This window comes from Camelus bactrianus, chromosome 25 (assembly GCF_048773025.1).
Source record: "Camelus bactrianus isolate YW-2024 breed Bactrian camel chromosome 25, ASM4877302v1, whole genome shotgun sequence".
NCBI classification, from domain to species: domain Eukaryota; kingdom Metazoa; phylum Chordata; class Mammalia; order Artiodactyla; family Camelidae; genus Camelus; species Camelus bactrianus.
The window spans coordinates 20,239,747-20,265,913 of NC_133563.1; positions in this window are offsets into that span (position 1 = coordinate 20,239,747).

Sequence of the window (26,167 nt, forward strand, 5' to 3'; positions counted from 1 at the left end):
TGCAGAAGGGGAACACGAGCAAAAGAAATAAAATGCTATTGATGCAAAGGAAACAACAGCGCAGTCACACACACGGGGCTGGTGAACGTACAAGCCTATGGAAAAGGGCATTTCTTCTTACTGATAAGAATTCTGTAAGGCACTCAAAATGTACTAAATCTGTAAGCAAGTAAGAAAATTTAATTAAACTCAAGTTTGAGAGTAGATGCTTAATTTCAGTTCACTGTTTTAATTTCTTGCTAATCAAGTTGAAGGATTTTTCCTGTTTGGGAGACTATTTCAGGGGAAAAAAAAGTTCTTGATTGGAACTGATTAAGTAGAAAGACAGGATTAGGTAAAAATAAAGAAATAAAAGTGAAAATAGATGAAACCAAACAATAAAGCTGGCTACTGCAAAACCAAACATCTCAGTCAGGAGGATTTGTGGTTAAAGAGAATTTTTTTAAATTTCCAAGCCTTCTCTTAAGTTGCTCATTTCCCTTTTTTATTAACTATTAATGAGCAAGGATCAAAGAAGATTTTTAAAGAAAAATATTTCTTCAGTGTGCACATCTACTTTGTATGTCTGCTTACTGTCGAAATTTGCATACGAAAGTAAGCCAAACATGCTCAGAATAGACAATTTACAACACATTTTTTGGCAGAGTTATTCGAATCCATTTAAAAGGAATTCAAATCCATCTTGAAAGGCTGAAGATCTCAGCCAACTCTAATCATATTTCTAGGTGAATTAAAGTGGGTGCACCTAAATTTTTTTCAGATTATCAGAGTCAAAAAATGAGTGCAATAAATGTAGAGTTTAGATTAATTTAAAAATAGAAATAGATGGAGATGCTTTGTGAATATACCACATACAGAACTCTGAGAGACAGTTAGGGGTCCTGCCACTATTGCAAGAAAATACATGCCAGGCAGAAATGAAAACAGAGAGCTCAAGGGTGGTGATAGGGTCAGGTGACAGCAGGAAAGGCTAAAACAGTCTTGATGCTTAGAACTGAACCATGTAAACACTGGGCAGCACCTAATTAATTACTGAAACTAATATCATGTCAGAGATGTGGCTATGGAATTAACACCCAGCCCCCAAAGATTCAATGTGATGGCAAATAGCCCCTTTATACAGATAGAGAAACTGAGACATATCATGTAAGAGGGTTGAAAAATATTTGCCCTGCGCCAGGGATCCCTTGAAAAAAAACAAACTCTGGTAACTTGGAGAGCCTCAGCTTTGAGAGCCATTCACCGTCTCCTTGACAATCTGTTGTTTCCACTGGTGTTGGGTCAGTATTCCATCCCATGAAAAGCGCATTGAGGTATTTGCCTCAAAATAGTATTGTTGACACCAAGACTCTACACTGAAGTTAGGAGACACGGATTTTCACTTCTGTCTACTGCACACTCCCTCGTCCTCCCAGCTTGGCCATGCTGCTCTTCCATAAGCACTATGTTTCATGTCTATGTGGGTTTCTTACATGGGTTTCTTAAGTGCCTGGTATCCATTCTTTATGAGTCATCTTATCTCCTACTGGTCACATTAACTATAAATTTAAAAGCCAGGGAAAAAATGCTTCAGCAACCATTTAATTCTGCTTCTTTGGACTTCTCATTAATTTATGATTAATAATATTTAATGTTTTCAGTTTAATGGCCAACTGAGAAAAATGAAAATTTCTTCTCTAAAAGAACTTCAACACAGCTATTCCTGGGTCACTGAGCTAAAAATAAAGAAAAGGCCTTTGTAGAGATTAACTTAGGAAACCAAACAGCTATCATTTTTGCTGACTTCATTTTTAATCTGGGGGTACACAAATGCAAGATAAAGCTATGCTTGGAATTTTTTTTAAGGAAATTACAGTAGCTCCCTAAGTCCCACTGGAAGTAGAATCCATTGATACTGAGACATATCAAGTGTACAATTTCCAGGCAGCTGCCTGGCGTTACTATTATTCATAGAGGTAGGAATTCAGTTACCAAAATGGCAAGAAAGGCAAGAAATGAATTGTCTGGTGGCACCTCCTCCAGCTATGTGATCATGAATTAAACTCTGAAATAAAGAGGCAGAGGAGAGAAAGAATAAACTCCAGCTGGAACAGTACTTAATTACCCACCAAGATTTAGAGACAGAAAACCATAGCACAGAATTAGCCCATATATACAAATTGAAGCCTTCTTCCAAAGGAAACTTCCCCACAACCGGAGATGCCCCTCACGCTTGCTGTCCCCAGATATGAATTCTCAGCTTTGGTTCTTCTCGGGAAGCAGCAGCTGAAGAGCATTTTTACTTGCCCTGTTGATTTGCAGTTCCATAGTCATTGCCTCCCCAGGGCTAAGCATAAACTACATGTTATTCTAATAGAGACCATGCCAAAGTGTATGGAAAGAAACAGAGCCAAATATTCACAGATTTAAAAAAAAAAAAAAGCAAACATTAAAACAAGAAAAACTTCCAAGGTTCAGAGGATCACGTCTTTGGGGAGCACTTCCTACAAAATAGCCCGCCTTCAAATTGCACTACAGAGAATCGAAGATTCAGGGGAAGGTCAGTTCTATCGTCATCCATTTCCCATCCTCAATGACATTTACAAAGGAGGCGCCCAGGAAGAAGACAGGCTTGCGGCGGAGCCACTGTATTCAACACTCACATTTCACATTTCCTTCTTTAGTATTAAGAAGGATATTATCTTTCTGGCTGGTTGAGTTTTTAAAAAATGTTTTCTCTAAGTAAATCTCCTCTCTCGTATTATATATATCCCAGTGACGCTATGCATGTAAGAGAGCACATCCAATCAGCCACAGATTCCTACCTCTCTGCTAAATGCAGCCCAAAAAGAGAAAAAAGAAAGAAAGACACTGTAACAAAAACATTAGAAATAATCCTCAAAATATCTTCAGTTGCCAGCAACTAATGGCTGGTGTATTGATTAATAGCTTGAAGTAACCAGTGGGCCGTTAATGCTGTAACAAACCACTGAGGTTTATTGCATCAATAATTCTGTAAAACCATTACGTTTCAAGGACTTATTGCTGAAATAAACCATATTCTCTAGCACCACCAGCAATGCTGTTTATATACATATGTTTATATTTTCCTTCTTAAATAAATTGCTTGGGTGGGAAATTGATCATTTCTATGATCAGAAAACATCAGTCACAAAACTTGGAACATATGAAGAGGTTTATCACTAGATAATGTGATCTTGCAAATGTGACAAGTTTTTTTCATCAATTTTTCACCTCCCCTTCAGGAATAAATGCCAGCAGAAAAAAAAAAAAGTGCTAATCAAAGCTTGAACCAGACCTTAATCTGTTAAGCCCCTGTGTCAGCAGGTGAAGCGGGGTTAGGGGGTGAGGGGGCAGTGCTCTTCAGTAGAGTAGAGTTCCCTTAATAGGATATTCTGGAAACTGCGTTTGGGATGAAGAATTACTTTGAAGCTATGTACACAGTGGAAAGCACAGGAAACCACCATCAGATCTGCAAGCAGCCCTCATCAGTGTGGAATCCAAGCTGTTTGCCTATTCAAGGAAGATGTATATTGACAATTTTTGTTATGCGTACTGAGAATGCTGGAAGGCACTGGAAAGTGCAAAAATAATTTCTAACTTTTAGTCAGTTACTCCTAAGTACTAAAGCCAACACTTCTTGCCTCATGGGCTTCTGTATCTCCTCTTCTCTCATGACTTGAGCAGGCGGGGGCCTTGTGACGTCTCGGCTCCACCCCTGCTCAATAACCACCATGCTGTGAGTTTCAACCACGTGTCCAGCACTTTCTCAGCCCCCCATCTCTACTCTGCTCAAAATCTGAAAGGCAAGTATTTTTATCTCTCTTCACCCCTATTTTCACAAATAAAAGTTAAGTAACTTGAACCTGTCACACAGCTGGTGCGGTATAGAGGCTGGCTTTACACCTAGGTCCAAACTCTATGGACTAGTATGCAACACTTCCCTGAAGAAGGAAGTACTGATGGCTCCAACCACATGGCACACACGCTTAGCAGTATGTTACCCTTGCTGCCGCCCTGCCCCTGGTTGGGTGCCTATTTAGGGTACATGAATTTCCGCCTCTTTTGCATGTGGTAGCTCCACCCATTATGGAAAATTGAGCCTCTGCCTTGATCATGGTCTTTATAACCTGGAGTGTCCCAAACATGGCCTCTCTGTCCCACTGTCTTCCATTTTCACCCCTCCAAGAATTTCAACTCTCATGAAGGAGAACAGTGATTATAGTTTACTCATCCTGCACCAGGGACGTTGCTGTCTTTTAAAGGCATTGTCTTGTTTACTCTTCACAGCCACCTTATAAGGTATGTGTGTATTGTTATCATTTCCGGGAGCAGCAAATAGGCTCCAACAGATCAACTAATTTGCCCAAAGCCATAGAGTAAAGTGACAGAGTGAGGGTACGAGTTTAAGCCCACCTGACTCCAATTCCAAGCTGCCAGCTACCAGGCTACAGTGCCTCCTTCTCATGCCTCCTCCCAGGGATGGGAAATTCTAAATTCTAACAGGGTGACTAGGGCTCTTTTTGCCTAACACACCTGGGTATTGTAGATTGTCAGGTTTAAGACGCTTTCTGAGATGTGGGGTCATCTCCTAGGAGTTAAAGTCCTGCGGCAAGTGTGCACAGGATTTTACCCCATAGATGGCCCCCTGCTAGTGGTGCGGTGTGCTCTGTGTGGCAGATTAAGGCTTCCTTCAATACCTCCAGGCAAGAGTGATCCCTGGGGATCTGTCTCACCGACCATGTGGAGCCATGGTCTCTTCTACGCCCCCCAGTTCTGTCTGGATGTACCCAGATCATTTTTAATATAAAGAGGACTCCTCTGTCCTCACCTGCTCCCATTCCCACCTGCAATGGGGTGGAGGGGGAGAGGTCTAAAGGAGTAGTGAGCTGGCCCTGCGTTCCCCACAGTTCTCAGAGAAGTGAGGATGGGTCTGCTCTGCTCCCTGCTCAGTCCAGGCCCTCCTCCTGCTCAGCACACACAGCACAGAGCCCTCCCTTCTATATATATTATTTCTTTCAACAGCAAGCTTCCCTGGGGCCAGACCAGAGACCTCACAGTCACATCTTGCACTGCTAGCTCTCCAGCTCAGACTGGGTGTTCAACACGCTCTGGTAAAAGACACAAAGTAAGGAACAAGGGCAGCACAAAATGGGGACCAAACGGCAGGCCGCGGTGCCTGCAGCTTTTGGAACCAGCTGCTTCCGTCAGCCAGCGCGCCCTCCCCAAATCCAGCGCAAACTTAACTTCAAGCAACAAGAGACCAAGAGAGATGGGGAAAAGAAACTGGGCAAGAATAAGATTTTGATTCTCTCTGATCAAAAAGGCCTTTTCACAGAATCTCTGTCTTTATAAACTCTCAGGGACTTCGGCCGTGACTAAGGAATGCTCCCAAACCAGGCTCTGCTCAATGAATTTACATGACTTACGGTCTTTTTTCGCTCACCTTCTTGCTTCTGCATATTCCTGTACCATTTCTCCTTCAAGTTCTTCCCCTTTGTCATCAGAATCAGTCCCACAGGCAGCTTTCGTCATGCAGTACATGTGGTTCCTGAACAGATAGATAGAAATCAGAGCGCTATTCGTTGAAACATATTTCTGGGAGTCCTAGTTTTCAAGTTGGTCTCTTTTTCAACCAGCATCATTTCTCTTCATTTAATTTGAAAGTTTCTCTGCTCCAGAGCATCCATGTTTAATAATTAATGGTCTGTAAACAAGCACTCAAAAGCACAGGAGGAGTTCTCTATTTAAAGTAACTAACTATGGGAGGAAGCTATATGTAAAGTTAAAAATAGAAATCCCCACCCTTTCCAGCCCCGGATCTTACAGCCAGAACCCAGAGGGACTTGGTGGTTGGTGAGGAGGAGTTGTGGGAAAGTACATGATTCTACAGAAAGGGCAACGGTGTCAGCAGCTGATAAGCATGAATTCTGGTGAGCCAAGAATTATCTAGAAAAATCTCGAGGGATGTAGATATCCAGACACTTCCATGAGATTCTGATTTAAGAAGTATTTCCTGGTGACTCTGATTATAGTCAGAGGCCCCTACTTTGAGAACCACTAGAACAGGTTTTCTAGAACAGAGCTTGTCGACGTTAACATACCTAAGAATCCCCCAGAGAGCTTGCTAAAACACCAGTTCCAAGAGAATCCAATTCCATAGATCGAGAGACCTAAGAATTTGCATTTCCCATGGCTTCAAAATCCACAGACCAGAGTTTTTAGAATAATACTACTACAACACATGAATTCTCAAAACTGACTATACAATGGAATAATCACCTAGAAAGTAACAAAAAAAAAAATTAATGCCTGGATAGCACCCTATAGAGCTTCTGACTAAATTGGCCTGTAACCTGGGCATGAGGATTTTTTTTTTAATTTCCCAAGTGATTTTAATACGAAGCACAAAAATGTCTTTCACTTAGCAAGTGTTATTCCGTTCCTGCTGTACTGGTCAGACAGGGTATCCACTGTGACAGACAACGCAAGATCTCAGTGGCCCAACACAATAAAAGTTTATTCTTTTGCTCATACGAAGTCCAAGGTGGGTGTCCCTCTTGGGACACCTCTTCCAGAAGCTCTCCTCTGAGCACTGACTCAGAGACCTGGGAGTCTTCATATTGTGGCTCTGCCTTCTCATGTTTCCGGGGTCATTCTGGCATCATCTGGCTGACACCCAGGAGGAAGAGAGAATGGAAAAGGCACTTGGGATTCTTAACCATCTCAGTCGTTCCACCGATTGGGGAAGGTGGAAGAACACGCGGGTGCTAATGAGCACTGGGAGTCTGGCTGGCTGCTTGTGTATCAGGCACTGGGGGCGGGGTGGTCGGTGCAGAGAAGAATAGAAGCCGTGGTGCTGAGGTGTAGGGTTATTTTTTTAACAGTAGTGAGCCACTTTGACCAATGCAGCAAGCACTGAATAAATTTCATACTGGCTTTGCTTCTGGGAGCAGAGAGGTTGTCACTTTTATTTCCATTTGACCCAAAAAGAATCAATGTGGGAAAAATCCATTTACACAGAATAACTCAGGGCAATAGGATATGGTGGCTGATACATGATGTTATTAAATCTACTTCTCCTTTCTGGCAGTTAATTATACAATCTTGAGCTACAGCCTTGATTTCCATATCAGTAAAACAGAAAAAAAAAATAGCTTTTCTCTTTTGGAGTTATTTGGAGAATTAGAAGAAACATGCTAAGCATATTATTTAATAAGCCCTTGATAAATGTGTATTATTCTTGCATTTTCCTATATTACTACTGATGAATTCTTATAACTGCCTTGTGGGTTTCCTTTAATAAGACTTCAAATCCTTGAGAATGGACCACAGCTCACAATTGATCCATGCGGCCCAGAGTACCCGACAAGTGAAAGACACAGAAATATTCCTTGATGAGTATTTGTTGACGTGAGGTTCACAGAGGGTGAGCCTGGGAGCCCGGGGCTGGCGGCCATCTGAGAAGTTTCCTATGAGAATTATTGTTCCTAAGATTGGCACTCCTATGAGGAAAAACGCTATAAACATCCCCCAGGAACTAATATGATAGAGTGGAACTATTGCGAAATGAGAGCAGTTAAATTTCATGAAAAAGCCTGCACTTAATCATCTTCAAAATAGTCTAGGGAGCCAGGCTTCCCCGTTGGTTCTCATCAGTCTTTCCCTCTCAGCAGTGAACAATTCCTCACCAAAAAGGTATCCCCGAATTGCAGACACAATCATCACAACAGCCCACTGTATACGTGAGGATCTACTGCGCTAAGAGAAAAAGTGACTTGCCCAGGTGTAGGCGTCTAAAAGTGGCAGGTTCAACTCAAATCCAGTTATATCACATGTTTCTCAGCCTGGGGGTGCATCTGCCCACTAAGAGCAAGCAGTAACCAGCACACGTGTGCCAAGATAAAAACAGTACACCTGCCTGAAATGTCAATTAAAACACTAAGACATTTTAATATATAAGGAAACACAAATACATTGTGATGTAGAATGTAAATTTTCCATCATAAGTGATTATAAAGAATTTTTAGCTTTTGGTGTGGGCTGCTTGAGATTATGTCACTAGGCCCCTGGGGGGCCACTCATGTTTGCTTCCCAGGAAACATGTAAGAAACACTGCCCTTCTCTGTGCTATTAAAGGGCCATTGAAATACCAAATAGAGCCCATTACTGGAAATCTGTCTGCAAAACTCTGTTCAGATGCAGTAATGATTTAGGTAGGTCAGACTTCCCAGAAATGAAGAAGAGTGCTGAAAATAAATAGGAGACAATAAATCTCTTAATGGTGCAAAGGGGAAAAATAAAGCAAATTATGTTTTATCTGGCAAAGATATCACGGTCAGGTTTTTTGGGGTTTGGTTTTGTTTGTTTGGTTTGTTTTTTATTTTTATTTTTATTTTTTTGGTAATCCTTCATTTTTCTTACTGTAGAAAACCATTAGTTCAAAATTGGAGAAAACTGAGATTACAGTTTATAAAATGGTGTCTTAGTTGAGCTTAAACCAGGAGGCAGAGACTAGCCATTTGCAGAAAACAGTGGGCCAGTGACCATTCTGGGATTTTATTCATTAGATATAAACTGTGTGGGTTATTGATGGTCTAAAAGACAGCTGGGTTACCCTTCCTCTATGAGAGTCCTGGGGAAAACATCCCCAGAAGGAGCAAAAGCAAAGAGTTTCATTTGTTGTTGTTTTTATTTAATTTTAAGTTTAGTCCAACATCCAACGCAGAGTTCTAGTAAGACTGGGTTGAGATAGATACCATGCCCAACAGCCAATCAGGGTCTCTGCCACCCCCTGAGCTTAATCCAGATCTTGCAATCTGATCACTCTTGAGCTGGCTCCATGATACTGGTGATGGGAAAAAAATGCATATGCTTAAAAAACATATAAGGAAGGAAAATAAAGACTAAAGGATCTCATATATAATGATATCTTTTAATAAAGAGTGACCCTACCCACTCTTAAGTGACCCTACCTATGTCCTGAAATGGGATGAATCCAATGGCAAATGCTCCTCGTAGATGGTGGGAGGATCTAGAAAGAGGTGAGCTAGAGGGGTGGGGAAGAGAGCCTCACGAAGACAGGAATCTGTTTTGGGTTCTGAGAAGAGAAATGGGAGAGATGAGGGTACTGTGTCACATTTGCTTGGGGTACTTGCATCCGTGTTCCCACTTTGCCTCTATCTTCAATGAACTCAGACAGAGAGAGGAGGTGGGTGAGAAATTAAACAGCAGTGTTTGTTGAAGAGTATGGGAGACTCTGAGCACAATCAGGGGTCTGGGGCCATGAGATAACTCAGAATAGGGAGAGGCAAAAGGAACATTCTCGCCTTCACCTCCACTCTCAAACTGTCAAAGACCACAGGTCAGCTTTGAGATATTTAGGTTCTAGAACAGTGATCTGTAGAGGGTAGCTGTGCCTGGAGGAGCAACACGTTCCTTTCCCGAGAAGTCAGATGTCCACACAATGGCAAGGCCCTTTGGCAAGGAGGTTGCCATGGAGAATGAATGGCCTGAACACAAATGAAAAGCCTTTGGAGTTTAGGAAAAAAGTCATTGAGGGAGCTTTTGAGAATGGGTAATAATCATGAGCGTGTGGGTTTTATTGTGTAGTTTACAAATTATTTCCCCATGTCTCGCTTGTTTCTCACAATAATCCTAACAGGTATAAGAAGCATTATTGGTACCCTCATTTCGCACACGAGATGTGTCAGTCTCAGAGTTGAAGCAACCTGCCCAAGGTCATTGATCTGGTAAGGATCAAGGTTAGAAACTCAAAAACAGGACAGCTGGCTCTAAATACTGTGCTTTTCCACTGGCACATATTGCCAGTTTGGAGTTGCGACCATTCAGTTCACCAGTCCTTCAGAAAAAAGTCTTTTAGCAAGGATGACAATACCAGACAGCTGAGAGGAATTCAGCACTGGGTCTATCGGGAAAGGAAGCTGCAAAAATCCCGGGGGCTGACCAGGACTTGAGTCCAGATGAGGAGGAAGATGCCATCTCAGGATTCCCATGAACTGTTTATTGAGAAGCCAGGAAGCACTGCCAAGACTAGTTGACCAAGAGCAGGGAGGACAGTAAGAGGCTGAACCACCCTCCGGGTGGGGCAAAGAAAGGAGTATATTGCGGAGACAAACAGAGAATCTCCCTAATTCAGAATTCAGACCATCTTTGTGCTCTTAGGTTGTTTTTTCTTGGAGTGATGAAATCCCTGGGTAGGAAGAGTATACACAGTGAGAGTACATTCTCTTCCTGAATAAAGACATACGAATCATTTTGGCAAAGGGCCTCGCCTTGATCATCCTGCCCCATTCCATATTTGGCTCATACTCTCAGGTGCTAAAAAAAAACATAGGCGAGGGGGGATTTTAAAATATTCCTAGGGTAAATATAAAGTTAATAATTTAAGGAATGCTAATTTAGAGCAGAGGATGGCAAACTTTTTCTGGAAAAAGCCAGACAGTAAATATTTTTGGCTTGGCGGGCCATGTGGTCCTTATCACAAGTGCTCAAGTCTGCCACTGGGACCAGGAAAGCGGCCATAGATAATATGCGACAAATGAGTGTGGCTGTGTTCCCATAAAACTTTATTTACAAAAACAGGTGGTGGGGTGGATTGAACCCAAGAGCCCTGGTTTCCAGTTGCAGAGCTAGAGAAAAACTGTATCTGACTTAAATGTTCTCATTTCTATCTCTGAATCAAGTTGGACCATGCGAAAGGGTAGAATATGTCAGATTAGCTATTTCTGATCAACTTTCATGACATTAAAATGTTATTCATTGCCCCTGCAAGAAATGCATTCCTGTGCTTGTTAACCGATTATTATTTCTGTTTTTCTATAGTCTCTATGAAATGCTCCAGGTAAGACTTTCTGACAGTGTTTGGTATGAGAATACAGTTTTTTCTCCCACTGTCCAGTTGTGTGTTTCCTTCTATCGAAGGAGTCAAATATTTATCACACATTCCCTCTTCATCCTCACTGGAAAGGTTTGAATAGGGCTTAATGTTTAATCCAATAATTTTATGGCTTTTATGGTTGGCATATTTGTCTCCTGTTTTTACCTTCAAGCACACACATGCTTATTTCTGTTACATTGTGGGTTTTGGGGTTTTTTTTTTTTTTTTTTGAATCTAACTCAAATTTTTGCAAAAAAGAAGTGAAATCAAAATAAACACACAAGTTATTACAGAGAAAAACTTCCAACACTGAATAAAGAGATCGAGCCAACTGAAAAATGTAAACCAAAATTTTCCCCAACTAGACATATTTGTCCAAAGAACCAAAAAGAGATGAGATTACTCTGAAGAAGAGGAATGTGAGAAGACTTTCTCTATCAGATATCAACGTTTTCCAGCCCTTTCAAATTTCAAACAATTTATAAGTTTAGTATTGATTCTGGAATTTACAAAAGAGTGGTAGAATAGACCCAAAAAAGTCTGGAAACAGATACAAAAATGAATGGAAACTTGGTTATGACAGAGGTAGTGACTGATTCCCTATATGGGAAAAAAAATTAGCTTCCTACCTTATAAAATACACATAAATAACTCAAATTAAAAACTAAATGTGAAAAAATGAAAGAAAATTTTAAGTATATAAATAGATGATATATCCTTATGAAATCAGAGCAGGGAAAGATTTCTTCAACAAACATTATAAAAGCAAAAATTACAAGGAAAAATATTGACACTGATTCCATTAATATTTTAAACCTCTTTCCATCAAAAATACCGTAAATAAAAAGAACAAAATCATAGTCTAGGAGATTAAGAGAACAGATTTGCTATCCATTATCAGATTAAGCATTAGTGTTTAGAATATATAATGTAATTCTACAAAGCAATAAAATAATGAAATAAACAAACCAGTCAACCTCATTGGGGGAAAAAAGGCAAAGGATATGGAATTCACAGAAAAGAAAAAGCAACAGACCTTAAATATAAGATCAGTCTCACTATTAATCAGAAAAATACAAAATAAAACAACAAGAGATATCATTTGGATTAACAATAATTTTAAAAACGCAAGACCAGGTTTCAGCAAGATAGTAAGAAATAAGGATGCATACATTGATAGTGGAGGTGTATATTGGTGCAAATACTCTGCATGTTTAGAAATCCCTAGCAGTTTGGAAACCCCTAGCAAAGGGGAAAATATGTATATATCCAGTGGCCAAAAACTTCACGTGTAGATATCAACCCAAAGCTGTAATCCTCAAAGTTTGATCCCTACACCAAAATCAGCATCTCCTGGGAATTTATTAAAAATTCAGATTTGGGAGCTCGCCTACAGCTCTTGAGTCAAGAATGCTAGGGAAAGGGCCCAGAAATCTGTGTTGTACAAGCACTCCAGCTGATTCTAATGCACATCTGAGAGCCACTGTTCTAGAGAACTCCCCACACATATGCTTCTGAAGACACGTGTGAGAAGGTTCACTGAAGCACTGAATTTAACCACAAAATCATGTAAACGACCCAACGTTCCTCTAAGGGGAATGAATATATAAGTTCTGATTTATTCTTTCTGTGGACTGTTTTACAGCTATTAAGATGAATGAACTAGTTCTTCTATCAATACGGATAAAACTCAAAAAAGTTGAATGAAAAAAATCAAGTGATTAAAGGTAACATAGTATGATAGTATTCATGTAAATGTTTAAAACTCAAAAAAATGGATATGTTATTTATGTCTTTAATCATTGATTGTAAAACACCAAAATACATAAAGAAATGTCCCTCCAGCATCAGGAGGGTGGTTATTTCTGGAAGGAGATTGGGAGAGTAGGGCAAAGCAATTAACGTGGTGGGGAGAAATTTAGCAATATCTAAAATATTTTTGTTTCTTATGAAAATTCTTAAAAGAGTAGGGCAAAAGGCTAACATCATTTAAAATTAGGTAAAGGATGTGTATTTATTTTTTGTACTTTTAGTATTTTTGAAAGATTTTTTAATTCTTACAAATCAAACATTTTAAAGAAATAATAGCCCACGGTGGGAGGAGAGAGTGGGATTGTGACAGAGGCGAGTGTTTTCTCAGATATTTCCAGTGCCTTTTTTAATGCAGCCCACGAATCTTAAATGTCAGCAGAGGTCTCTGAAATCCAGGACATCTAAAAACATTCTCTCAAACCCCAATTTCACAGCTTGTAGAAATTCTTAAGGAAAAAAAGAAATATAGATACATAGTTTCTTCAGTTTTCATTTCTTTCTTTTTGTGGCCTCGTGAAAGAATCTATACTATATATAAATTTAAATATGTATCTTAATATTCAAATTAGGTTTCTTCCAAGTGGCTTCTTAAATGAAATTTAAATGGAAAATTCAGGGACTTGGAGACAACAGATACAATGAAAAGTGGCAGTAATTAAAATAGGTAGAATAATTTAAAACTCTATATGTGGAGTGGCAGGACCCCAGCTCACATGCAGAATACCAGTCAATTGTTTGTTGCTTTAAGGACACTCAGTAGCAGTATCGCCCTGCACATCCTGCCATTGGTGGGGTTCTTGGCTCTTTGTATTTTATGACTTCATCCTGAGACGGTTTTGATTCTTCTGTGATGGAATTTTGCCTTCTTCTATCTTTCTTTGGATCTCTAGCTTGTAGACAGCAAATCATGGGACTTCTCAGTCTCCATAATCACATGAGCCAATTCCTTATCATAAATCTGGAGAACTCTGACTAATGCAACCTCCTTACATGCCATTCAGATTTTCTGTCTAAGCCGGTCCTTTTACAAATATGGAAGCTATCTTTCCCCAACATGGTTTGTGCTTTGTGCTCTCCTTACATCATACTTGCACCTAAAAATGCTCCCCCTCCACCCCTTCAAAGCCACTTATCAGAATCCTACTCCCATCTTCAAAGTACAGTTAAGAAGGCTCAAGCCCTACCTACCTTTCCTGGCCAACTCTCTGCCTTTCTCTGCTCTAATCAGTGCCACTGACTACATCCCAGCTTCTCTTGTAGTTCTTTCCTTCCTGTGCCTTCCTGCTCTGATGCTGTGTCTCTGATAGTAGCTACACCCAGCCACGGCCACAGGTCCTACATGGTGGTCTCCACTCATGGTTCCAACTCTCCCTGGGTTCTATTAATTCCGTTTTCCTCTTATTCTTTCAGCCAAAGGGTGAAAATGGCAACCATTGTCGCTATTGCCTTTTCCTTTCATTCCGCCTTAACCCTATCTGCATCTCTGTAAGTAGAATCATCTTTAAATTCAAGAGTATGTGAGCTAAAAAGCAACTACCAAAATGTCAGTAAGAAGGAAAGAGAGACAAATGAGCCATCTGGAGTGAATTCTGTGGCCACCAGAACTCCAGCCCATATGACATTCATCTCATTGTCTTATAGCGTAATATAAATCTGCTTTATCCACAGATCTCAGGTTTTCTGGTTAAGGAGACCATACTTGATTCATCTTTGTTATCTAGGGGCCTAGTATGTAATAGATATTCAATAAATGATTGGGAAGTAAATGAATCATAAGGTGCCTATTCAATGTACTCTGCAAAGGTCTGGTCATTAGCAGTTCCTTCATGGTAGAGGATTTTCACATAAACTTTCTGTTCTTAGACGTCATGTTGACTAGGATTACTGAGGGGACACAGTCCTGACAACAGTGAAATAGAGGATTTTGAGGAAAAGAGCACTTTGAACCAGAGATGTGTGAACCCAGAAGCATTTCAAGATTGGCATCATGGTCTTGAACTAGTTTTCAAAGGAATCAGACTTGGCCAAACCCAAAGAGAATTTTGCCAAGCACTTTTCCCCTTAATTTTTAAACCCATGTGTATTTTAAGGGAAATTCAATCCATATGTTTCTGATTCATTTAAACTTAACTCATCAAAATGTTGTTTTGTAAGAGTTATTTGATGTCCCAGTCTTTTGAGCTTTTGTGAAGAAATGCTTTCTCCCTTTAGAAATAGAAATCTAAAAATTTAGATTCAGACCAAAAAAAAAAAAAAAATTGGTCCCTAAAAGGTTCGAAGTCACTTCAAACCTCAAGGCCACAAGGTTCCAATGATTCTTTGTTAGAGCTGATGTGACTTCCATCTCTGTAGGAAATCTGAGGGCTTTTGTTGAAGAGCCACAAAATTATGCAAGGATGGAGGTCTGACGAGCAAACATGGCAAAACAGAGATAATTTAAAGCTCCAAAATGGAAGAGGAGACACATCAAAATTGGGGAAGAGATGATGAGAAGCCATAAATCAAATACCAAGGACGAAAAGATAAAGACAGTAAACGGATCAATTTTCTGTGTACAGAAGTTCAAAGATGAGGCAGGATGAGAGGAGAATGTGTGCAAAGCTATGTCACAGAGCGCATCTATCAGAGCTTTCAGAGTCCTGTTTTAGAAAACCAAACGCCTCGGCCATTTGGGAAGCGATCGCAAGAATGTGTTACTAATCACTTAGATGTTCCTGTTTACTTGAGCAATAATAGTTGTTGCTACGGACCCTGCCAGCTTGCCTGCCTCGCTTCTGTCGCCAAAGTTGGCACTCCCGATGCTTCTTGCAATAGGTCCTTCATTTTTCTTTTCTCGTATACGCTGCAGAACTCATATGGATGCATTTCTGAAAAACTCCATGCTCCACAGTGTCAAAGAGATACTAGATACTTAGAAACCCGGATGAGCAGAAGTGGGCCCCGGTCCCTGGGGCTGTGTATTTCTATCTCCCGGCAATCCCTGACGCTGCCGCCCAGGAAACAAAGCCAAGAGAGGATCCAGATCACAAGTTCTTCCTTTGTAGAACGGCCTACCTAAGATGTCATAAAAATGATAAAACCCAAGAAAACAAGAAAGCACTCTGCAAGGACAAGGAGAGAACAAGAGTCCTCTGATTGAGTGTTTAAAGGTAAATGACAGATAGTGTGGGCTTTAGCTTTAAAGAGAGCTGATTTTAAAATGCCCGGAGAAAATTTCAGTATCATTTTCTGGGTTCACATTCTCAAAGCAAAGAAGTCCCAAGGGGATAAATAAGAAACTCTAACGAGAGACAATTCCAACAACAGAATTTCATTTGGAAGTGAAGATAGAGACAGCTAAAGAAAAGAGTGATTTTTCTAGTTTTCCTTGATGAGTTTAGGAATTTTTTTTTTTAATAAAAGGGATAGGAACGGCCCATCAACAAACACAGGCCCAAAAGAGTGGCTTAGGCTGGGAAGAATAGAGGAGGTCAAGCTTGCAGGAACATGCTTATGGAAACAGGAAAGAGCCTTCACAGCTCTCCTGAGAGCATGGAGAAAAAGGGAAAGAAGCAATTGCGCCTATCCGGAAGTAAATCAGGTAATGCGATCTTGTAACACTCAGAAAACAGAATGATTCAATCCCATTATCTGCCCCACCAAACAAAACAGCACTAGGAGTCTGTATTCTCCAACTGGACCCTGAGCTCCTTGAGGACAGAGGGTAATCTTTGTTCATGTCCTCGAAATCTGAGCAACTAGCATGATGCTTGGCATCTAATTCATGTTTAGCAGATATCTGTGGAATTAGCAAGCTGGTCAGCCTAAGGTTGGCACGTGATGGTCTCCGTCTCAGCTCTGGTCCTAGCTCTTTCCAAGAGTATGTAATCTTCATACAGCAACTTGAAGGCCATTCCACTTCCGGTTCAAAACCAGTAAGGCTAAGTCTTCACGTGTCTTTGTCATCCTTGCCTGGGTGGGGGGTCTAACATATACCTTATCTAGCTGACTGCACTTTCTTTCCCTCCCAGGCTTGTCTACATCTGTGCTTCTGCATCACTGCTGAGCATACATCTCCACAGCCGCTTCCTACTTCACCTTGGGTTGTAGGCCAATCTAGAACTGAACCAGTTACCCAGCCTGGTGCCCTGCCAAGTTGGCTACCCTTCTCTAATGCCACCTCTTCTAAGAGTGTCTCATTTTCTGCTTCTTGTTTATTGCCAGATCCCGTTGCCCCAGCTTTCCCAGGATGCTGTAAACCTGACTGCCCCATGACAGCTCAGGCTGCAGACGCCCATGAGGCAACGCTGTCCAGCAGCAGTGGTGATTCAGCTGCTCTCCAAGGGAGAGATGCCTCCTGACCCAGAAGCATGATACCCAGGGCCATTAGGAAAAGGAAAGGCAACGTGCAAAAGGTCAGGCCAAGTAAGTTTTTTTCTCCTTTCTAATTAGGGATACCAGAAGGATTGCATGGACGTATCTTGATCTAAGCAAGACATTCAGAATGATAAAACTTTAGCATCAGCAGAGACCTTACCAAAAGTGATGCTCAACATTTGGACGTGAACTGCACTGAGAATCTGATGCAAGCCAGGAGTCCTACTTGTACAAGTTGTGCAACTTCAGAGGAAATCATGTGCTATGTAATAAAAACTTTGCTTTAGTGATCAACAAACCTAATGGCTACCCTCTATCAGCGATGAAAAAATAAAGCATGTTAGAGTAGATGGCATTGAAATAGCAAATGGTGTCAAAAACTGCCAATTTTTTTCCTTTTTCTACTTTTTTATTAACAAGCCAAATAATAAGTAAAAAACAGTAACACGACAACCTTAAAGTTGGAACAGCAATAAGTCAAACTGCTGCTGGAGTTCACGGATGTACCTGGGGCACATGCCCCCCTTTTGTGAGGCAGGATAGAGGCACATACTAAGGGTGTATGATGCTAATGAAACAGTAATGAGAAATTCATTTCTTAATGCTTGCCATATGCCAGGTTCTATCCTAAGTACTTTGTCTACATTGCTTTATTTAATTCTCACATCACTATAAATTTAGCATTATTATAATCTCCCAGTGAAATAACAATACAGATGAGAAAATTGAGGCTCCAAAAGTTTAAGTAATGTGTCCAGACTCTTACAGTACGTGGCAGAGGTAAAGATTAAAACATGGATTTGACGGTCTCCATGTCAAGGTAGGAAAGGGTATGACTTCCAAGCCCCAGTGGTCGAAGCTAGAGAGATGTACCCTCCCCGCACACGTGTGCATCACACATCAGCATCCAGCTAACAGAGCAACTACCATTGCCCACACTGCCAGTTATTGTACATGAAAGAAAATGGAGCTCTGAGGGTCTCCAAGCAGCATTTCAAATGCTCCAGCCCAGGGTTAACATAGGCCTCTTCCACTCACACCTCATTGGCCAGAACAAATCACATGGGCAAACCCAAGGGAAACAGGACTTGTGATCTTACCATGTGCCCAGAAGACAGAATTTGAAAATATCTGGCAAGCATCTAAATGTCTACTGCACTCCCAAATCCCATGTATTAACAACAAATGCTATATACCTTCAACCTAAGAAATGAAACACTGAGTGGAGAGGTGTATTTAGGTCTGTTTTTCCATAATGTTGATATAATCATTGAACAGGGAATAATCCAGGCCAAATGTCATTCCTCACCGTCTGGCTCTGGTACCTCAAGTTTTATATGATGACCTAATTGGAATGTTGGAATTGCACTGAATTCCAGATACCTGCCCATGATCTGTCTTTAAAAGGCAATATATTATCTTATAAAGTTTAATATAGAAGCAGTTTTAGAGGCAACCAGATTCGAATCCTGATTCCTTCTGATCCTTGCCCTTCTTTTCTGGAGAAAATGTTGAAGCAAACAAAACATTTGTTGTGCTACCACAACTTATTAAAACAAGGCTGTTGACTTCCCCTTTTATTTCCCAAATCATTCTATCCTGGAAACTTAAAGTAATAAAAATAACTTCCTCGATTTTTATGTCTTCAAATGTCTATGGTGCCTTAGAGTTTGCAAAACAGGCACTTTTCACATCAGTGATCTCATTCCATCAGCCTTTCATACAGGCATTATTTTCATTAGAGTTCACCAGATGAAGAGTTCAAAGCCCAGAATGGTCAAAAAAAACCCAAAAAACAAAACAAACAAACAAACAAAAAAACCCACCACCCTAGCCTAGGGCCACAGCTGAAGGGAGGCTGGACTGGGCTCAGCCCCTCTCATCTGATCCCACAGTCTGTGCCTCTTCCTGTCACACCTCCCAAATCTTTGTGACAACTATCTTTAACTGCTGGTCAAATCAGTCACGGCCCATCCTCTCTTTTGTGCCAGATTATCAGGGACAAAGGCTCCCTTATTCCGACACGGCTCTGACCTCGGAGGCTCCCACAGAGGGAGGCTTCAAGGGGAAGATTGCAAAATGAACATCCATAAGCACTTCCCTCTCAGGAAAGTTTTCTTTAGCAGTTAATAAATAAACAAATAAGCCTCTGAAAGGGGAGATTTTGGAGATGCGACAACTGAGATTTACCGAGACCCTGGCGCTTCATAGCGTGTGTGTTGATAATGGTGGTGTTTATGGAGGGCACTTTGACAAAGGTCCAGCACTCAGCACTGCTTCATGTGCTATTATTACCTTTTATCCTGGCGACCACCCCCTGATGGAGACATGGTCATTATTCCTCTTTTGCACACAAGACTGAGCTTTGGAGACCAAATGCCAACATCACACTCAACTGACTGAACTGGGATTTGAACCCAGAATGTCAAGCTCGAGCCCTTATCTTCTTGTGATTTAATGACCATGGCAAGGCCAGTACCCAGAAATGATTATTCTCACATTGCAGATGTGGGAACAATAGCACACACAGGTTCGGTAACGCTACCAAAGCTGCACAGCCACCAAATGGCAAAACGAAAATGAACTCAGGTTCGTCCCATATTCACGGCCAGTTACACCAGGTGCTGGAGAAGCAACAGTCTCTGTTTTACGGGCCATCTCAGCAAAGAGGAATCCCCAGAGATAATCCCCAGGGGATGTGGGACAGTGCCGGGTTGCATTTTTACTCTGGTTCTCAGTCTTACTATGCCATGCATACTGGCCATCTTTGGGGTTTATGACAGGGAACTCCTGATGGTTCCTGGACTCTTTGGAAGCACTTTCCATCAGAGACTCTTCCACAGAGAAAGCCTGCAAGTGTTCGCAATGGAGCCCATTCCGTTTCTCCAGGTTTATCTGAGGCATTCATCTTCCAGCACTCTTCTGGATGTCCTCAGGTCCCTCCCTTCTCCGGGGTCACCACAGAGCTAATATTTCCATCCATAGAGACAACGTGCATCCCACATTTCTAGGATGAAGTGTGTCACCTTGGAAGGAACGTTCTGTCTACAGTTGTCACCCTGTGCCTTTCCTTTCACATTGGACGAAGTGAATAAAGCCAGTAAGTCATTCATTTGGAACATTTACAGTCATCGCCTTTCTTAATAATTGATGAACTGTTGAACAGGAGTGTTGAAGCATTTTTCTGATTTCAAAATAAGGTCTATTGTGTTATAGTGCTACTCAAATCGGCCTCTTGGAAATGAGCATAGTCTGGGAGATCACGCTTGTAAATAATAACGGCAGAAACACAGCAAATCTAAGAGCTGTCCCGCCAGGCTGAAGTGACAGAAAAAAGCCCAGCGCTACTTTAGGACCCAGAGATTTGGGCAAACAGGAGCAGTGGACAAACAACTCTGCTGTTTAATTTATATGTACTTTACCTCTTTGAGGAAAGACAAGAAGGAAGGGAGGAGGACCCAGGGTTGATAAGGAAAGAATAAAAATCCCCAACCCTTAAATCTGAGATTCTCCTTCCAGAATTGAAGTACCAAATTTAGGTGCTTCTTAAACTAGTCAGATAGTCCCCCACACTATGGTTAAAATAATTAAAAGAACTAATAATAATTGGTATAATGGCACCTAACATTTCCTTAGGGTCTAATTTCTCATCATTCAAAGCTTGGGCCCTTCTAAATATCGTGTCTTAAAAAACAAACGCAGTGAACAGCAGCCCAAAAGGTCCCGAATGACTCCCTGCCTCTTCCTCCTGCTTCTCAAGGAGGTTCTCGCTGTTGCTCTCCCTCTAGACCAAGAGAGGAAGAAGGCGTGGTGGCCCTCTGTTCCCTCCCCCGACCCCTTGGCCACCTCGTTGCGGGTCATGACCCCCCAGTTAAAGGATTAGAGAATTAGAGCAGAGTAATTCTTTGCTCAGGCTTTAAATTCAAGGCTATTGACAACAACAACCATCCCAGCTGCAAAAATATTCAAATATCTCCTTTACACTGAAATAGAGCCACCGCTGTCCTACGTCATCCAAGGTGGCCCCATTCCTGCGGCTCAAACCACTCAGTCCCTCCCTCAGGATCCCTGGGTTTCCTCAACATCCAGTTACCAAAGGATTAATGCCTCCATCAAGGGGAGAAAGCGTTGGCTCCAGGACCACCTCCAGCCAATGCTCAGCCGCCATGACTGCTGCACATGCCTAGATATTTTTTCTGAAGTATCTGTGATCAGAGTATTGCCAATGTCCCATGATGCTTAACAGGTGTGTTCTAACGAAGGGTTCAGAGAGAGTCCATTCTTGTCTGAATCCTGGGGTTAACAAAACCAAACAGGTTTTTTTTTTTTTTTTTTAGTAGAAAACATCTTGAAGTCTTGAACATTCTAATAGAAATTATAAATCTTCAGAGGGGATATACAATACACAGGATTTCCCCAGATTATTTGAAAACAAAATCTTTTTCTTCCATAAATGCTTAACACAGTCACTGAGTCAGTCATTCAGTGAACATTTACTGAGGGCCTATCATATGCTCCTTAGCACTCTGGATACAACAGTGGTAAAAAGCGTTGAAATGTACATTTTTTTTAATTGTCTTTCATGTCCTCATACTCCAGCAGGAAAGTTAGATGATAAACAAACAAAAGTATACAGAACACAACTGTTGTGAAAAAACACTAAAGCAGGGTAAGACAGTATTTATAACACAGTGAGTTTTAACCATTCAGTTGGTGGTGAAATCAACTTGAAGGGATGTAGCCAGCATGCTTTTTAATGGAATAATTAGGATGGAATGGAATGAAATGGAATCAGAGGTACTGGAGTACATCTCCCATAGTATACATAGGTATTGTTTTATGAAATTTTTGTTGTGGTTTTCTATACACATCATACAGGGTCATGATAGAAAATGTATTTCTCACTGTGGCTTACAGGCAAGTTTGAAAGCCACCGAGGTTAGAGGACTCAGAGTGACAGGTGGCTCTTAGGTTAGACACAGTAGCCAAGGAAAGCCCTTCGGAGAAGATGTCATTTGAGTAGAGACCAGAGTGAAATGAGAGAGCAGTCTAGACTGAGCTAATTACACATGCAAAGGCACTGTGGTAGAAGTCTGCTTGCAAGTTTGAGAGCCAGCAAGAAGACCCAGGAGGCTGGAATTGAGGAGCAAGCAGAAGAGTGGGGGACAATGGATCACAGAGGGAGCCGGGAACCAGAGCACGAAGGTCTTTGAGGATACAGGACATCTCTAAAATCAAATGTGGGCAGTGACATAATCTGATTCAAGTTATAAATGGAATCACCCATGTCTACTGGAGGGCTGACCAAGACAGACAATAGTACAAACTACAAGATCAAAGTGTTAGAAGTGTTGATGTCCACGAGCATTCCCTAAGATTGGATTTGGGAATCTTTGCCAAGATCAGTCTCTTAGCACTTGGACATCTGCCACACGGGTGACTGACTGACAAGGGAAGTTGTAGAACAAGTGAAGAATACGGGACAGTCACGCTGTGCAGTGGACAGAAGCATCCCCACCAGACAGATGGTAACTCAGGGGAACCCAGGCTGAAAAGGTCCTGAGGCTTCCAATCGCATGGTGAATCGTAAGTCCCCCAACACGCCCTCCCACCATCAACATACAGGGAGAATTTTCCACGTGCCCGTCTTCCAAGCACCTCCTGATTCCTTTAAACCTGTTTGTGGTACTTGGTTTAACCGTATCCCTTCCAGGTAAAAATGCTGGAGAAAGTGGAAGCATGAGGAGTTGCCCAGGTAACAGAACACAGGATGGACAACCCTGAGACTACCAACCAAGTGTCTCCCCTCGGTGCCCTCGCTGGGACTGCCCCACCCAGAGCTGGGCTGGGCTGGGACCATTCAGAAAACCCATCAGAATCTCCGGGGCCAAGGTGACAGCCACAGACATATTGATGTGGACCTAATGTTCAGGTGTAAAATGGGATCGTGCTCACTCCACAGGTGATTTGTAAAGACTTTTGTTCAACCTCATTTAGGCAAAAATACAGTATCTGGCATGGCTAAGTATCAAAATCTAAATTTAGAATCACTTCAAAATTACCTCTGATTCCAGGAAGATTGCCAAAGAGAACAGGAAATAAAGAGAGCTGCAGACTCTGCAGGATAAGACGTTAAACCAAACAAAAAAAAAAAAAAAAAAGAAAGAAAGAAAAGAAAAAGAACGTGTCTAACTTGACAAAATGCATCAACCAATTTCCATTTGTTTTTCTAAAAGTGCAGTGCATAGCAGCCCAAAAGGCATTTGAGTCTGCAAAGGGGAAGTGAATATTCACGAAGTTTATTTTCCTGAAAGGTCTTTGTTTTAAACGTGCAGAGCAAGCAGTCGAAATGAATCATTTAAAAATCAGGTTTGAAAATTTGGGTTCCCTTCCAAGGGTTCAGTCCAGTGGGGACTTGTACGCTGGAGATGCTGGGGAAAGCCCTGGCAATGGAAGGCTGCTAGGAAAGCAAGATAATATCGGCTGTTCCTTAAACAAAGCAGTTACTTTCCAGCGGGTAATTTAGCCGTGGGACGCGATGCCGGGAGATGCCCATGAGCACTGTGAGCTATGTGCTACCACCTCCCTGTTGGGTACCACCTAAACGGTCAGGCCAGAACATTGCTGCTGGGTTAGAATCGGGAGAGGGGGAGAGAGAGAAGCCACATGTTCTTGATAGGGAACATGTTCAGAGACGTAGCTGGCATCCAGCTTGAATGTAAGTAGAAAGAGGGAAGAGAAGTTCCTATAGAGAGAAGAGGGTCTTCTTCATGAAGCTGGCTGAGCAAAGGTCCCAGAGCAGAAGCCCAGGGCAAAGCGAGGAAGGGGAGAAGATACAGAGGTAGGAGAAGAAAGTCTCAGGGGAGGATGAGTCTCTTGTTTCCACCAATAGTTCTCAGCATGGGGATGACATGGGGTGGGGGGAGGTTTGGAGCAGGTTTAAACAAAACTGTGAAGATAAACATCTTTGGCACTTTTTAAAATCTCCTTAGCAGCATCCTGGGCTCTGATTTTACAGCCTATGTCTGCCAAGGCTTTGTGGGAAGTTTGGAGACAGATAACCCCAGGATCTGGAACTGCCTAGCTGAGTAACCTTGAACGTGATATTCAAATCCTCACTTTCTCCTCTGAGTAATGAAGGTAGTAATTGTGCTTTATATTTCAAAGGGTTAACGAGGTGAGGAACTTAGCATAGCAGGGCCACATACTAAGTACTCCATAAATACTCAGTTGCCACTATAAACAAGACAGTTCTTAACCGATAGCTAAAATGTCAATCGGCAAAGCCTATGGAATATAATCTCTACCCCAGAATCAAAAGAAAATGCCCTTCGATAAGATGCTAGCTGAGTTTGGGGGGCAGGAAGTCTCTCTCGTGCCCTCTCAAAGCGTAACAGATAGATGTGTTCAAATAAAGAACAAGCACATACTGTGTGTCTGTTTGGGCCAAGGCACTGTGACAGGCACCAAAAAGAAAAAACAAAAGCTGACAATAAAATATGATTCTTTCTCTTAAAAACATCTTCAAAAGAAAACACGAATTAACAGGAGTGTAAGATATGTCACAAATTTCTATCTGGAAGGAAACTAAAAAGTATTTTGAAATTTAAGACTGAAAGTTTAATATAGCAGGCTTTTTTTTTTTTTTTTGGCCCATTTTCTTACTTTTGAAGAGATTTCTTAAACAAGAAAATTGTATTTTCTCATTCCTGGTTTTAGATTGTATAGAAAAAAAAATTTGTCTCTCTAAAAGTCTGGTACAAAATGATTATTTCCTTCCTTTGAAGATAAGTAATAATATTTTGGATATACTGTATGTTGACTTGGAGTACAAGCATGGATTCCACACGGAGTCTCTACTTGGGTTCTTGCGGAGTAAGCGCAGGAGGCTCCAAGACCGAGAAAATCAACTTTGGAAAATGAGACGCTTTATGGTCAAGGCTGGAAAACAGACAGAATAAAAATTAATCTTCATAAGGTGAGTGTTCACGAGCACTAGAAATACACTGTGTTGTTGTCTGCATGACATCATCCTCATCTATGGCCGAGTTCTCTTCCCCTGCTCTGTATGATTTTGTCACGACCTTATTCGAGCATCTAGGGCCATAGTACTGAAGGATATTTCTCAAAAAGCCCTTATTGATGGAGGTTAAGGATTAACCATGTCACTTGACCTCTTACCCAAAGTTTGGACCTAGGCAGACGTTTAATGTCAAGATGAAAGGCAGAAGAATTACAAGAATGCACTAAGGCTTCCAGAATTATATTTAACACTGTCAAAATCTTTCGATATCATGAAAAGGCTGCTGGAATTAGTCGAGGCGAAGCTTTTTCTCTGGGGAGGAAACAGACTTCTCTTTTGGCCTCCTTCTTTCCATTCACTGGCTTTGAAAATTTCAATGTTATGGAGAAAGAAACAGGAGGCCAAGATCCATATGAAATTAGTCAATTCCACTTTATCTCACTTATTTTAAAAAGGCATATTGGGGAAAAAATTGTCTGAAGTGTTTTAAAGACTTTCTGTGGATTATGATCACTAATACTGTCACTTTTCCATCATTACACATGGAAGGCATTTTTCAAAAATAAATGATAATATCAGTTAAGGTCATTGACTTTTAATTTGGAATGAAGGCTTAAATATGGCCAGTATTTTCACTATTAAATACTCATACTTCTCATTTAAATAACTTCTCAGTTCTTATAAGCATCAATTCCTCAAAGTCTTGATTAGGGAAATGTCAATGATTCCAATTTACTGGATTAAAAAAAATGTGGAAGAGTGAGGATTCTGTGTTCTAAAATATAGTTTCATTATTTTTCAATGTCTTCTTTTTTTTTAATGTATTTTCTTTTTCATTTTATTTTTAGGCAGGGGAGGTAATTAGGTTTGTTTGTTTATTTATTTTTAGAGGAGGTCCTGGGGATTGAACCCAGGACCTTGTACATGCTAAGCATGTACTCTACTGCTTGAGCTGTTCCCTCCCCCCTCTTTTCAGTGTCTCCTAAGTGAGACCAATGTTCTGACAAATGGAAATTTTTGAAAGTCTGCTTTAAAGAATAATATTTGTTTAAATAAACATAATTGCTCATAAGTAA